This window comes from Haliotis rufescens, unplaced genomic scaffold (assembly GCF_023055435.1).
Source record: "Haliotis rufescens isolate VD_foot unplaced genomic scaffold, xgHalRufe1.0.p SCAF_5, whole genome shotgun sequence".
Classification (NCBI taxonomy): domain Eukaryota; kingdom Metazoa; phylum Mollusca; class Gastropoda; order Lepetellida; family Haliotidae; genus Haliotis; species Haliotis rufescens.
In genome coordinates this window covers 14,833,559-14,849,338 of record NW_025964223.1, presented here as the reverse complement: position 1 = coordinate 14,849,338, position 15,780 = coordinate 14,833,559, and positions in this window count along the sequence as shown.

The following is a 15,780-nucleotide window of genomic DNA, read 5'->3' as shown; positions in this document are numbered from 1 at the left end:
ATTTGGAAAGGTTTAGGCAAGGATGATAAGGGAAAGTTAACAGATACATAGACATGGGCCTTCGTACGGGCAAAGATGAATTTTGCTTGAGAATAGTAATATGTTGGGTTGGTTTGGAGCAATCGGAAGTTTGGACACTTGTTAGATAAAATTGAGGCAATATGATGAATAGTTTGTTCCAGAATTTGTTGGGCAATTAACAGAGCGGATAAATTTAATTTTTGCCAAGTTTAAAATGCTTAATTTAAGCTCTTCAAGTTGATGCTCCACAGTATTTGAATTTTGAATTTGGTCTATCAAAATTGAAGTAAGGGAAGCAAAAGTAGCTTGAATATTTCTAGCATTATTCTGGATCACAGTGGCTGTGAACGTAAGGGCATCATGATTGGCCTTAACACCTTTTAGTGCATTCTTAAATCTATTGTCTACCAATTTCATAAAGGAAGAGAGATGGGAAGAATGTTGTTTTAGGACATTGGATAGGTTTATGTCATGTTTTGTAAGGGCATTAATGTGTTTGGCAAGCAGGTTCACGTCATCAATGGTGGCTGTACCAAACAATGTTTTGGAAAGGGACCTCACAAAACTTAGAACTGCTCGTTTGGAGCGACTTGATGAGGGGACCTTAGATTAGCAATGAAACACACCTGGTTTTGATGACGTTAAGGTGCATTTGGTTTTGGTGCAGTATAGCGCAAGTTCCATTGCCTTGGTGGCATCCACTCATGGTGGGAATGCTTGGGACATGGGGAAGCTTGACCTCGTAGGTATGGACCCAGTATTCAGTTGCAAAGTGGACTTGGGTGGTTGGCTTAAAAACTATTCCATAGTTGAGTCTCTGAACAGGGCTGGTGCCGAGGGTAGGGTGGGCAAACAGAGCCATAAGCCACGGGATAATCAAGCTCCAGGATGAACCATTGATGAAATGAAAAGGGAGGCATTAGAAGAGTTGACCTGGTTGAGAAGAATGTTGTGGCCACAAACACCTAAACAACCTAGCACTATAAGACACAGAACACTTGGTAACTGCAAAGGGATGGTCACTCATAACTTATGGCCATGCAATTCACGTCACAAAAGATAGGGGGTAGCTTGATAACACCTATGCAAATGAATCATTGGAAGTACTTATGTCCGTGTTTGCGCTTCTTACCAGACATTGTTCTGGACCTATGGAAGTGCTTGATCAGGGATGGATCAAAGTTGGAATCGGGCTCCGAGGTCGTTTCTGAGTAGCCTTACCACTTGATTTTGGTACTGTTTGGTGCCATTTGCCATTTTACATCTGATAATTTTGTCAACAGGATACGTTTGATTATCTTGAGATTTGTCATCCTGTTGGTGGGCAATGGATGGTGCAGAGTCTGTATCACTGATGTGTAGCTCTGGAGGAACCACCTGTGTGTCTGAGGATGTGTCAGCATCAGCAGAATTGCTGGGACGAGGAGAATATGCTTCAGCAGACGTGCTGGGACGAGGACAACGTGTGGCCGCTTCAGCAGAAGTGCTGGGAAGAGGAGAATGTGTGGCCGCTTCAGCAGAAGTGCTGGGACGAGGAGAATGTGTGTCCGTTTCAGCAGAAGTGCTGGGACGAGGAGAATGTGTGTCCGTTTCAGCAGAAGTGCTGGGACGAGGAGAATGACGACCATGGTTGGGAGTGTGATATGGAAGGCGGTCGTTGGGAGTGCGAACATTGTGGGGCTTGAGGTGATTGGCATGGATAAGTGCGTTATGCGTCTTGTTCGTTTGAACTTATTGTAGCTTGAAGGTATGATTGGGGCCAAGCTCAAGTATGGTGTAGGGACCTACCCATTTAACTGACAGTTTCGGGGACCTACCAGGGAGAATATGGGAATTTTGCATCAGGACTAGATCACCTACTGAGTATTGGGGATCTTTAGCTTTGAGGTCAGTGCACTCTTTGTTGATTTCTTGATGATTTCTCTTGTCCCGTGTATGGCCTCAGCCTGACATGTGGTGTGTCCATTGTATGAGATGGAGGTTCAGCTGCTGATGAAGAGGCTGTTGATGCGGATGAGGAGGATGGAGATGGCGCTGGTTAGGATGTTGTCCTGGACGTTGATGCTTTTGATGTTGATGCCGTTGATGACGTTGTTGCGGGGATGGTTAGGGAGGGGGAGGCTGGAAGGGGTGATTCCTGCGTCTTGAGCAAACTGGTTAAGTTCAACCTTGGCTCAGGCCATCGAAGCTTCTGTTTGTAGTTGGTAGGAATGGCACCGGTCATCTAGGATAAACTCCACCAATTGAAACAGTCCGTATTAAGGGACCGTTTATGCCTTGAATTGTTACGGGGAATTAACTCCGGGATCTCCACGCCTTCAAAAACAGACAGAGAGGTTCTCAGGCGAAATGCAGGAATCTTTATTATATATGACGTCAAAAGGCAACAACATACATTCAACAGCATCTCAGTATTCTATTTTATAGTTAAGACATCATAATGAGCAATTAACTTGTAAAGCATTAAGATATTGAAATCAATAGTTAAGAAATGATAATGGGTTACATAAAAGGGAACTCATTAAGATACCATGTTATAAACGCCATGGTCTCTTACAACTCTTGTGCGCAGTGAATGTCAATCATGTTCATAGCGTACATCATTTATAAATTCAGTTAAAATATGGACATAAGGATGATCTTATAATACTCTTCTTGTACAATGAGTTCATCATTACAGTATAGTATAATATTTTCACTTAATAATTCATTCCGAATATTCTTAAACTTAATTACCTCAGAATTGATGAATTGATAAATTAGTAAAGTACATTACTGGTGCCTTGTTGAAAATATAACAATGATTAAATAGTTGTTGTGACCAGGGTAACTGCCGTACAGATACCTGGGGCTTAAGCAAGGCGTCACGGTACGTGCACCACGTGAACAATGACTGACGGCCGAGCGTGCGTCGAACCGTAGCCTTTACTATAACGAGGTAACTGCCGATACTTACTTCAAGATAATGATGATTAAACATTTTAATACTAATCAAAAACTTCTGACGTTTACCAATTACTTATTACATGAGAACCAGTTTATAAAAGAAATGCTGGATATCGTATTGTAACTCTTACATGTATCTACGAGACTGCCGCTGAATTGCCTGTATCTTTATAGACTATTCTACGATATGAAACACAAAATCTACCGGCGCTTCACAATAGTGCGGATGCACTTATGTGATGAATAGTTAAAAGACATTGCCGAGTCTGTGCGTATTTAGCTACAGAAACAGTGTTAATTTTCGTGTATTGTGTTCTAGACATATACGGTCACAGACTGGTTATGAGACGAATAACATGACCAAAAATATAAATGCAGATTATAGAACATGTTGACCACCAAGTCACTTGATACAGAAACGTTATACACGTTGAACATAATGTTTAATAAGCATCCACGACTTCTTTAAACTAAAATGGCGTAATATGTTAGATTGATACTTAAACGACTAGAATACCTACGCTAGTATTTAATCCAGGACGCTCTATTATTCTCTATTATTCAGAATAGTATTTGATATCTAGTTGAACTGCATGAAATTAACATATAGCAGCCAAATCGTAGATTTCGAACAATACTTTTTGATTAACTGTTACATAAATTCATTCTTCCAGCAGAGTAACAAAGTTAGAATTATTTACAGCACGTTTAACAAAAATGGCAAAGTAATAAGTAAAAGTGACTTGCCTTCAAAAACAGACAGAGGTTCTCAGGCGAAATGCAGGAATGACTCTATGCCAAGATATCCCTGCATTTAAACCTGAGACCTCAAGTCCACGTTTGAAAGCATGTCACTACCCATCTGTCCAGTTTGGAATTGATAACAATGGTTTCCCACATGGTGGTCAAATTATGCAAGTTTTGATGTGCTGACTTGCTTAGTTAATTGTTTTATTGGCTGGTCAGCTGTGTCTGAATCTGGTCAGCCGGGTCTAGAATTTCAACAGCGCTAGCTGATTAGCATCTGCCAGCTCGTTTGACTGTTTTCGACAGCTTGCATCTCCAAGCGTTACGTATTATGATAGACGTCCTGTAAACTATGTAGAGTTTACTGGCTTGGGAATGTGAAACTTAAAGTAGTAGAATATATTTGATTTTGATCAAACTTGAAGAAAAATATAATGATTTTCGCACTGTTATAGTACCCCTGGACGTCGTGGAGCTTTTGACCGCAAAAGCCTATTAATATTAAATGACAGTCAACACAGTCACGTTTAACACAAACTGGTTTACTGAATCATTCTCAAGGCCGCAGTTAACTTTTTTGACAGGGGGTAGGGGTGCGGATGTGGGGTGTGGGGTGTGGGATGTGGGGTGTGTGGGGGGTGGGGTGTGTGTGTGGGGGGTGGGGGGTGCGCGTAAATATTTGTACAAGTATCACTTGTCCCAAAGTTGATTCAAATAAAACTGTTTGCTTTTAAAAAAATCCAGGGGTTGGGGTGGGGGTGAATCAGTGGTGTGTTAATGCTGTCAATGAATGTTGCATTTTTATGTGGTTGGGATTACGACACGATATAAAGGCATAGTCTTTTATCACAGAACACAATTTTATAATTGGGCGCATGAGAATTATAATCGGAAATGTTCAAGATTTCTTGCCGTCACAAATACGTGTTCTTGCCTACATATTCCTATCACATGTCAATCATATTCAACATGGGTGGCATACAGGTTCGACCGGATTGTGTTTCTTGGTTTTTCACCAAGATTGTAGACGTCTGAGTCCTGCATCACTTCGGTCTTTCCTCCCACATCAAGCTGGCATGCCGTGATATAACTGGAATCTGTTCATAGCAGCGTTAGGCCCAACTCACTCACTCACTCACTCAACCGCGGGTTTACATGTTATCAAGTATGAAGTCTCTGACATCTGTCATAGTCTCGTGGTTCAGAAAAACTGCGTCTGCAGCCTCCAAATTCGATGACTGTTCAATATACCTTCAGGCCAAGATTACCTTTGGTAATTATAATTCAAAGTGTGTGAGTTAGTGAGTGAGTTGGGTTTAACGCCGCTTTAAACAGTATTTCAGTTATATCACTGTCAACAAGGTATTTTCTCAACGATTATTGTCACAACGCAACTATATAGTCCAAATATATCTAACTTAAACATAACGTATTTTGATCGCAGCTAGCAGAATATTAACTCGAAAGTGAAATGGTTTGTTACCTTGAAAATCGGAGAAGGCTGAAGAGTGACGTAGCTATCACCGACAGCCGTATGTATACAACCCAGGCCTTCATTAACTTACATAACTAAAGATTACGTAGTCCTATATATTTCACCACATCCTACTTGTCAGGGGTGTATCGAGTAACCATTTAAAATACATTCAAGTAGGTTGTTATTTTGCCCAACTGCCTAGCTTATCTCACAGTCGGACTGTCAATATGTGCCGACTCTGTAACGTATATTTGATACTCTAATCACCGACTCCCCGAAGGAGTGATCCTTTGTGTCAGCCTGGCGAGGTGGTATAGGTAGACTGGCATATATATTGCGTTTCTGGCTCACAGCTGGAGTGACAGTATCTTCAAACAGCGAATTCCGGCGCCTTATTAGACGACAGGGTAATGAGGAAGTGGGTGTGCGAATGAGTTCAATTTAACGCCGTAGGTCTCAGGCGTTTACCACTTCGGTGAAACCTTCGAGCACGAGAATGGTGCTAAGAAACCTAGAAACCGGAATCTGAACCCACAATAATATGATTCTGGTGTGTCTAAGGGACGCAACTCTACACAGCGATTTGCGGTGCTATAGTCTTCAGCAACCCATGCTTGCCGTAACAGGTGACTATGCTTGTACAGCTATTGACAGCGCAACATCGTCGTCTGCGATTGAGATGGGCCCGGACTGTACGACGTTGGCAACGACGTGACTGGCAGAGGGTTGTCTTCACTGACGAAAGTCGATTCTGTATGTTTAGGGCTGATAGAAAACAACTTCCTCGCAGCCAACAACGTCAACGCCCTGCCGTGGCCTGCACGCTCGTCCGACATGTCCCCCAAAGAACACCTCTGGGACTTGATGGACCGTCGTGTTCGACAACGACCACACCTACCAGTCAACCGGCAAGAACTGATCTTGGCCCTCCAAGAAGAATGGCGTCAAATACCACGTTTTTGCGTGTATTGAGGCATTTGGTGTTCACACACGCTACTAATGACTTGTTATTGAACGTGAGCGATTGTTTATGTACTCTGCCTATTGTCTATGATTCTGAAAGCTCGAGTTATGTACCACACCTAACTTTGGGGGGCTCTGACGTCATTGTCGGTCGCGGTATGATTGTCATTTTCAGTGTTGATAATGTTGATATATTGATCTTCTCAATACACTTTACTTCGTGCATGTATGTTTTGTTGTTTTTTAGCAAGAGTGATTTCAAACTCTGGTAAAGTTTCTTTTGGACGACAGTATATATCTGACTTCATTCTTTGTTTATGTCACTGACTTCAACGATGATTGTGTGTACATACCAGGCTTCTACACTCCGGTATAACTACATCTGATATCTAATCTACTGTATAAACACTGCCTCCTACCTGTATATAATATACTCTGTACATCACTTGCTTGATAACGGTGTTAGAACATACACCGAAACGTCGCTCTTATAAAGTAGTAAAGAAGTTGTTCATCCATACATTCTTATCCTTACTTAAACAACCAATAACCTAAACTTTGAAAATTCATAGCTGGACCCCACCAAGTACAGTGAGTGAGTTGGGCCTAACGCCGCTTTAAAAAGTATTCCAGTCATATCACCGCGTGTCAGCTTAATGTGGGAGAAGAGCCCGAAGTGATGCAGGTCTCAGGCGTTTACCACTTCGGTGAAACCCACGAGCATGGGTATGGTGCTGAAACCCTAGAAACATAATCGGGGCGAATCGGGATTCGAACCCATTATCATAGGTTTCTATGAAGCTTGAAGATTATATTCGTTTATACTTTTGAAGAAGCAACGCAACTAAATCACTGAGAATCTAGTGTTTGTTTGTTTGTTTGTTTAACACCGCACTCAGCAATACTCCAGCTATATGACGGTGGTCTGTAAGTAATCGAGTTTGGAACAGACAATCCAGTGATTGACACGATGAGCATCGATCCACGCAGTTGGGATACGATGACATGCATCAACCAAGTCAGCGAACCGGGCCACCCAATCCCATTAGTCGCCTCTTACGACAAGCATAGCCGCCTTTTACGATAAGCACTGTTTGCTGAAGACCTATTCTACCCCGGATTTTCACGGGTCCCACGCAATTGGAATACGATGACATGCATCAACCAAGTCAGCGAACCTGGCCACCCAATCCCGTTAGTCGCCTCTTACGACAAGCATAGCCGCCTTTTACGACAAACTCTGGTTGCTGAAGACCTATTCTACCCCGGATTTTCACGGGTCCCACGCAATTGGGATACGATGACATGCATCAACCAAGTCAGCGAACCTGGCCACCCAATCCCAATAATGATGTGGGTGTCCTTGGACAATATATAGAGGTTATCACGCGAGTCCTGTATTAGGAATAAATATTGTATTTAGCGAGCCTTTGATATTTACCATCCCCAAACACAAAAGCGTGATAACCTCTTTATCATATAAATGTCATTCTTCAATTCTGTGCTCGAAAATCTCTTGCCATCTCTCACAAACACTACCTAAACATTACAACTTTTCCTGGAATGTGCGAATTAATATATATTACGTCGGAGTGTACGTGATATGTCAGTCGGACAGTGACAGTAGCCAATACAGTTCCAACTGATACCTATTTCTTATACAGTGACGTAACTACATATATGCAAAACAACAATTGCCTACACAAATTGTTTTTTCTTCCCTTTCGCGGTAATCCATCGGCCTGTCTGATAGAGTAACTATACTTTATCAAAGGGAAGCTACTCTAATCCTGGCCTCTGAAACGTCACGGCCACAGTAAGACAGTCTTGTCGTAACGTTAAGATGTGCAGTCAGATGTACACACAGCAACAAAACGAAACAAGGTAACAATTCGAACATATTTCGACCAAATCAAAATGTTTTAATTTGTGGAAAATGTTCCAAGCGGCAGATGTCTACTAGCACAGCTATGGAAAGTGATCCCGCTTGGCTAGTGCCCTCGCTAAATTGTTTCGCAATTTATATCTCCAAAGTTGCCCAAACATGTAAAATGCCTTAGCTTCGTTACAGTCGGACAATGATTTTCAGTATATTAGACTATACTTTTCATAATGATAGCAATAATTCCAGTAGTTTCTCCAGATTCCCGATGGTAAATTCTGACTGGATCGCCGAATGACAAGGGCGACGCCATGTTTGTTGATAAGCAGTGAAAGTAGTCCCTACTTGACCTTTGATATTTGCATATCTATCCGCATATAAGAACATGTTGCAAAACTTGACTCGCCTGGTCTGTCAACTGGCTATGAGTGAGTACGGCCGAAAACCACCATCCTTATTAGTTTGAAGTCAATGTGTAAAATCAGTCAGTCAGTCTGATTAGTCGGTTGGTCTGATGACGTCACTTCCGGTTTTGGTTTGGTCACGTGACTGCGCATGCGCGCAGAGCATGATGGGTCCTGCGTGCGCATCCAAGATGTAGGCACATCCGTTTCCGGTGACATGCGCACCTCCAAGAGGGCGTCACATCCGTTATCGGGGAGGAGGGGAAAACCCGGAGAAGCGCTCGTAAAAGGTGAACAGGATCGACATTGAAAGAAGCGCGACTAAAATCTCTTTTTTCTTGTTCTAAAAATAGATGTGGTGGTGGCGGCGAAGTCGGCGGAGGGGAAGGGAGGAGTAGGAGGAGGAGGGAGGAGGGAGGGAGGAGGAGGAGAAGGAGGAGGGAGCGGGAGGAGGAGGAGGGGGAGGGAGGAAGGCGGGAAGGGAGTCGGGTTCTTTGTTTTGTTTTGTTTTGGTGGGTGTGTGGCGATGGCATGTGGAGATGATAGCTCACTGAGACGAGCTTATCAAAGTTATTATACACAGTCGACGACTCTGCCACTTTGTTGCTAGGTTGACGTCATATCGGCGAAGGATTTTGCAACAACATGTCACAAATCATGTCATCGGGTATGGTGATATGTTTGTAAACTTTGAGGTGCAAGGTCTCGTTCCACAAGGCGATCGTGTATTGTAGCCCACTATGACAGTTGTTCGTCTAAGTTAAAAGTCGGTGAGTGGCGATCACCTTAGCGCTACGATCATGGTGTGGAATTCTAAAGGTGTCGGCTGAATTCTAATGGTGAATCGACACGCACAGACATGAACGTGATGTAGGTATATGCTTACGTGATGTATTTCGTGTCTCCATGCAAACATGGTGCTATGCGTGACGACAAACGCACGTTGATCCATAGGATGATGACGTTGTCATTCGTTCATCCACGCTGAGGAGTCGGCACTCGTGTAGGTTGACCTGCGTACTGTCACTCGTGTCTCCATGCAAACGTCATGTACTTCGTGTGTTTCCGTGCACACGTGATGTACTTCATGTTGCCATGCAAACGTGGTGTCATGCGTGTCTTCAAACACACGTTGATCCAAAGGATTATTTATCATATTTAGTATTTTGTAAGGAGAGAGAGAGAAAGAGAGAGAGAGAGAGCGAGAGAGAGAGAGAGAGAGAGAGAGAGGGAGAGGGAGAGAGAGAGAGAGACGTGGTGTTTGACTCGTGTCTCCAGGCACACGTGGTCTTTCACTCGTGTACACCACCATACATACCAACATATCTATTTTATTTTATTATTTTGGGACGTACAATTGTGGTGTCACGCGTAGGCGTGTGCCTCCAAGAGGACCAAGGGGAGGGTGTGGGTTCTTTTGGATTGTTGTTTTTTGTGTTGGCAAAGCAAGCAGGGTGGGTGTCGATTAGTCTGAACACCATGTGGACACCAGGCATCTGATCTTACAAGCATGACCTTTTTCTTTTATCTATTTTTTTATTCTCAACTTTTACAACGAGCATGTGCACTGACATGACAGACAGACAGACAGACAGACAACGTAGACGACATCTCAACTCAGCCTCTACCCTCGGTTCAGCATCCTGTTGGAGTTGAGATCAATCAAGACACAAAGAGTCAGTTCCATTTATCCCTGTTTAATGATGACACCTAACACACTTCAACTTAGATACAGGGCAAACAATGCGAAACAATGTGAAACAATGCGAATAATGTGAAAAAGTGGATGACAACCTTCGTCATCGTCATCACACAGGTAGCCTGCTCAATGTTGCAATGAGTCCTGCTGTGGCTGCTGCTTCTGTTGGTGAAGGTGTTGCTGCTGCGGCTGCTACTGCCGCTCTATATAGTGCTGAGATGAGTTCTGGTGCTGCTGCTGCTGCTGCTGGTGAAGGTGTTGTTGCTGCTGCGTGGAGCGCGTCGAAGAGTTCTGTTAGTGAGGGTGTTGCTACTGGTGCTTCTATTACTGTGGGGGTGGTGGCTGCCACTGCTGGTGCCACTGCTGCTGCCACTGGTTTTGGTGTGGGTGCTGTTGATGAGGGTGCTGTGGTGACTGCCACTGGTTTTGGTGTGGGTGCTGCAGCATCTGAGGTGTCCATCGGTATTGGTGAAGGTGGTGGTGGTGATGACTGCGCTGAAGTTACTCCTGTTACTACTGCGTCGAGTGCAGCTGTTGCTGCTTCTACTGCTGTGGGTGTGGCGGCTGTGTCTGTTGCTGCCGCCCAGGATAGTGCTGAGGCGAATTTTTCTGTTGCTGCTGCTTCTCGGGGTGTCCCCTTCGATGCCCTTACACCTGCCGCGCATTGCACCATCTGTAGTGCATTGATGAATACTTTTAGTGAGGGTGTTGTTGCTGCGTCTGCAGCTGCATCTTCTTCTGCCTGTGTGGTGGCTGCTTCTGCTTCTGCTACGGGTGTGTTTGTTGGTGTTGTCTGCGATGAGTACTGTTGCAGCAATGGTGCATGTGAAGTTACTATTTCAACGAGTGCTACTGCTTCTATGGCTGCAGGTGTTGCTGCGGCTGATACTAGTATCGCTGTCCATAGTGCTGAGTCGAGTTGTTGTGCTGCTTTCACTGCTTCTGAGGGTTTTGTTGTTAGTATGGGTGCTGCTTCTGCCACTGCTGACGCTGCAGTGAGTGCTGAGAGGAGTACGTCTGTTTCTTTTAACGTTCCCTCTACTACCACTGCCGTAACTGCTGCGACGTGTGGTGGTGCTGCTTTTTGGGCTGCTTTGAGAATGGAGTGCTGCAGCTTCAGGTGTTGGGGTTGACTTTTCCACGTAGAGTTCCATCCTGGGGATGCAGATGCCATACCCTGGAGGCAGAAATGTGTCCACAACACTCTTTAACTTCTCATACATGCAGTCATGGGAAGCTTTGTACAAGGCACTTGTTCTCATCATCTCCCAATGTAGAACTAACCGCACCTCCAGGATGTCAGCCATTGCACGACGGAAGGCACTGATGTCCTGCTTTCTGATTGGTCCGTTCCGGTGACTGGTCTGAGTCTCAATTTTTCCAAAATGGACCGACCCTTGTGTTTCTTTTCCATAGGGTCAGGCTTGTAGCGTGAGAGTGAAAGCACAACCTCGTTTCGACCCATCAGAGGGCCGACCAAGGCAAAGGTGGTCCTTTGATGGGTCGACAACCCAAGCTTCTGATTGGTCAGATTTCGGGGAGCGTGTCTACAGGCAGCCCTGTGGTTTCGTCGCAGACGAGACGTCGCTTGTTGTACATGGTACGATACTCTTTTCGGGTGGGTCGGGTCACAAGAGCGTTTTCATGCCGAGGTCCTTTTCGACTGATTTGATGAGGGTAATCCAAGCTGATTTTCTCCCCCTCTTTCCCAGGTCGTTGTCCCAGTATCAGTCCTTTCATGGTGTCAAAGTTGAGATGTTGTTAGTTTCTGTAATTCAAAGTGAACCCTCGCACTTTGCAGGTCGTGCGCGTTCCATCGGGTCTGGGGTTCATTAACTCATAGCCATACTTTTTGGGACCTCCTGACACAAATGTCTTGATGGTGTTTCCGTCCAGTTCATCTGTAAACTCACCCAACGAATGACCCAGCTCTGGATTCGTGTCATGGGGTCGATGAATGTAAATGACGCTGTCCGTGTCAAAGTACAAGACCCTTCGACCCACCAGGGCAAGGGTCTCGTACAGCTTGAGACGTGCTTGGGCGGTGACCCAGGCAGCGATGGCAACATTGAAATGAGAATGAGGGGTTTGGAATTCTTCCTTGTGGGTATAGGTCACTTCAACCACATGTTCGTTGACAACAGTGACATCCTCGATGGTATTGCGTTCATCCCTCCACAAGGCAAAGTACTGTACAGGATCGTTCATATAGATATTCTGACTGTAGTCTAACCGTTGTCCAAACTTGCCCCAGAGCGAATTCATTTGCATCTTGGCAATCATGCGACGTCCTGGTTTTTTTTCGATGCGGCCCTTGTCCAACCCAATGCCTTCTTTGTCATAGATCTCCTGGATGTAAGCGTTGTGATCCGTACATCCCTCGGGGTATCTGCTGTCTTCGAGCTTCTCCTTGAAATGACGATAGATATAAGTGTCAAAGAGTCCTTCTTGCTGGGTGTCGGGGTCATGCTGTGCAAAGGTGTCAAAATGCCAAACGTCGTAGATCTAAAGCACCTGGTAGTCATACTTCTTCACGGCTTCCTGGAGTTCCACGGTGGCGTACGTACCCACTCATGACCTCTCTTCGTCCGCGTGCTTGCAGGGGGAGTCTGGCCGGGTATCGGCACACATACTTCACAAAGGATAGAGCATTTTGCCACCCGATCTGTAGGGCAGTAGCGGATGGTAGAGTCGTTTCAGGGGTAGAACACGACATTGGTCCACAGGTGGTTGATGGAGAAGGGTCGGGTGTCCCGTGGGATACGCTCCGGTCTTACAAATGTAAGGATAAAGGGAACAAATATCGATGTACTTGGTGGTTTCACCTTCTAGGGCTTCGTAGAATAATCGCGTGGCATTGGTGCGTCCTCCATAGAAGGCGTCGCGAGGGTTGAGTGGTCCAGTGACGTGGATACAGTGGGGTCCCTGCAAGAAAGCACGCAGAGCGGAGTCCTCCTGTTGCATTTTTCACCTCAGGGTGTTGGCTCAAGAGACTCAGGCGGTAGCGGGTGTCGGTATAACGTGCTCCCAACGACGTGCCAAGGACGGGATGAGGTAGGGTCTTGTAACATGTCTGGCACCCATGCCAGAACCATCCCAGGATTTCGTAGATGGTGCCTGTCGCTGGATCGTAGCCATCCACACTGTACCGATGTTGACCCTCTCCACACATTAACTCTTTTTCACCTCCATTCCTGGCGTGCTGGAGGTGCAGATGGGGGTCCGTTTCCATCAGATAATTCAGCCAGTGCATACAGGCCTGGGAATAATTTCTCTTGGGTTGGTAATCTTGAGGTGGAAGAATGGCGATGGTATTGGGTTTCAGGTCGTGTTTTCGGACGCGGCTGCAGCAGCTGTCATCACCTCTACAAAGGGATCCCTGCGAACCGAGCTGATGGCATTCTGTCGGAAGTTAGTGCATCCTCGTCTCAAAATGTCCACATCGCTCTGGCAGTAGGCTAAAAGTTCTACGTGTAAGTCAAACAAGGCTCCTTCTTGCACACAACGGTCGGACCAATTTGGAAAACTGAGGCTCAGTCCAGGCATCAAAACGGATCCATCGGCGTGTCGCGTTTTGGAGCCATCAAAACAGGAGCCCTTTCGATCCACTCTAAAAGTTGAAAAAATGAATTGTGTTGTGTTTTTAGGATGGAGAAATCAGCATGCTCACCCCAGGGAGAAAAAACAGGATAAAAAATGGTTACCCATCAGAAGCTTGGGTTGTTGTCCAATCAGGAAACAGGGTGACAGTGTCTTAAATAGGATAGACACTCTCTGGTCATCACTTTCCCTATGAAAAAGAAACACAAGGGTCGGGCCAGTTTGGAAAACCGAGGTGAAAGTCAGGCGCCGGAACGGACCAATCAGCGCGCAGCGTGTTGGACCAATCAAAACAGGGTCCATTTCGATCGCTCCCTGCATTCCTACATGTCTGTGCCTGTCGATTCACGTTTAGAAATTCAGGCAACACCTTTAGAATTCCACACCATGCTCGTAGTGCTGAGGTGATCGCCACTCACCCACTCAAACAAACGATTGTCCTTGTGCTACAATACGACCGCCTTGTGGAACAAAACCTTATATCTCAAAGTTTACAATCACATCATCATAGTCGATGACGTCATTTGTGGACTGTTGTAGCAATATCTTTCGCCGATGTGGTGTCAACCTAGCAACAAAGTGGCCGGGTTATCGACTGTGTATGAAAACTTTGATGAATAAAGGACCCGACTCCCTTCCCGCCTTACTCCCCCCCCCCCCCCCCCCCCCCTCCTCCTCCCCCCTTCCCCTCCGCCTCGAAAGGTCCATGCTTGTCGCCGTCAAGGCCCGCTTGCAGACGTTTTTTTAAAGCGGAGGTGGGGTACGTTATGTGCCCTTTTCAGGACTAGCCGTCTAGGATCATCCCGTCCTCCATTCGACAGACGTGGCCGAGCCACCAAAATCGGCGCTGTAGGAACAGGGTTGCCCAATTAAGCAGCCATACCACCCAACACTCATTCGTGTGAAAAAATCCATAGGTATTGGAGATGTTGCAGGAACTGACGGAAGGGTGTTGAAGACAACCGCCTGAAGGACACCGACCCGGGATTTGTTATGGGAGTTTAGAAGGCAGCGGATGTTTGGAATGAGAGTTTTTCTTCTAGAAGAGCAGCCAACCAAGGCTGACGAGCCACCTCTGTCCGAGGCGTCCAGTGTTAAGGCGACAGATAGCCACCAGTTCACAGTTCACAGGTGTTAAGGAACCCATAAAATACACCGGGGCGGTCGGGTAGCCTAGTGTTTAAAGCGTTCGCTCGTCACGCCGAAGACCAGGGTTCGATTCCGACATGAGTACAATGTGTGAAGCCCATATCTGGTGTCCCCCGCCGTGATATTATTGGAATATTGCTCAAAGCGGCGCAAAACCATACTCACTCACTTACTCATAAAATACACCCAGCCAATTCCTAATCATTTTTATTGCGTTATAATGTCGGTGAAGCATAGGACACGCGGATGCTAATCCCCACGGCTTGGGGTGGATGCTGCAAGAAAAGGCATAATAAATTACGTCGTCATTCCTGATTTAAACAAATATTCAAATTACATATGCGCGCCTACCGTGAAGATTCCGGGTCAGAATTGGTCTCCAGCAACCCATGTTCGTCGTAAGAGACGACTAACAGGATCGGGTGGTCAGGCTCGCTGACTTGGTTGATGCATGTCAGCTTATACCAAATGTGTAGATCGATGCTCATGAACTGTCTGATCCAGATTCGATTATTTACAGACCTCCGTCATATAGCTGTAATATTGATGAAGGCGGCTTTAAGCAAAAACAACAACACACAAACATGTGTGCGCATCGTCCAGCAGGCCACAAATGGACCAGGACTCTGCTACATAACCGAGGATAAAACAGAAATGCTTCATATAAATCTTGGATGGGTGACTTTAATGGATTTGTCATATTTATCCATGTGGATGTTTCACGCCACAGTCGGCACTTTTCCAGCTTTATCATGGAGGGTTGTTAATTATCGAATTATCCCGGCAACGCACACCAGTGGTTGATATGAGTAATATCCCACATCATCGGGTACGTTTACACGCAGTCCTTCAAGTTGCCGTGCTTGACCACCTGATCCAATTTTAATCGACA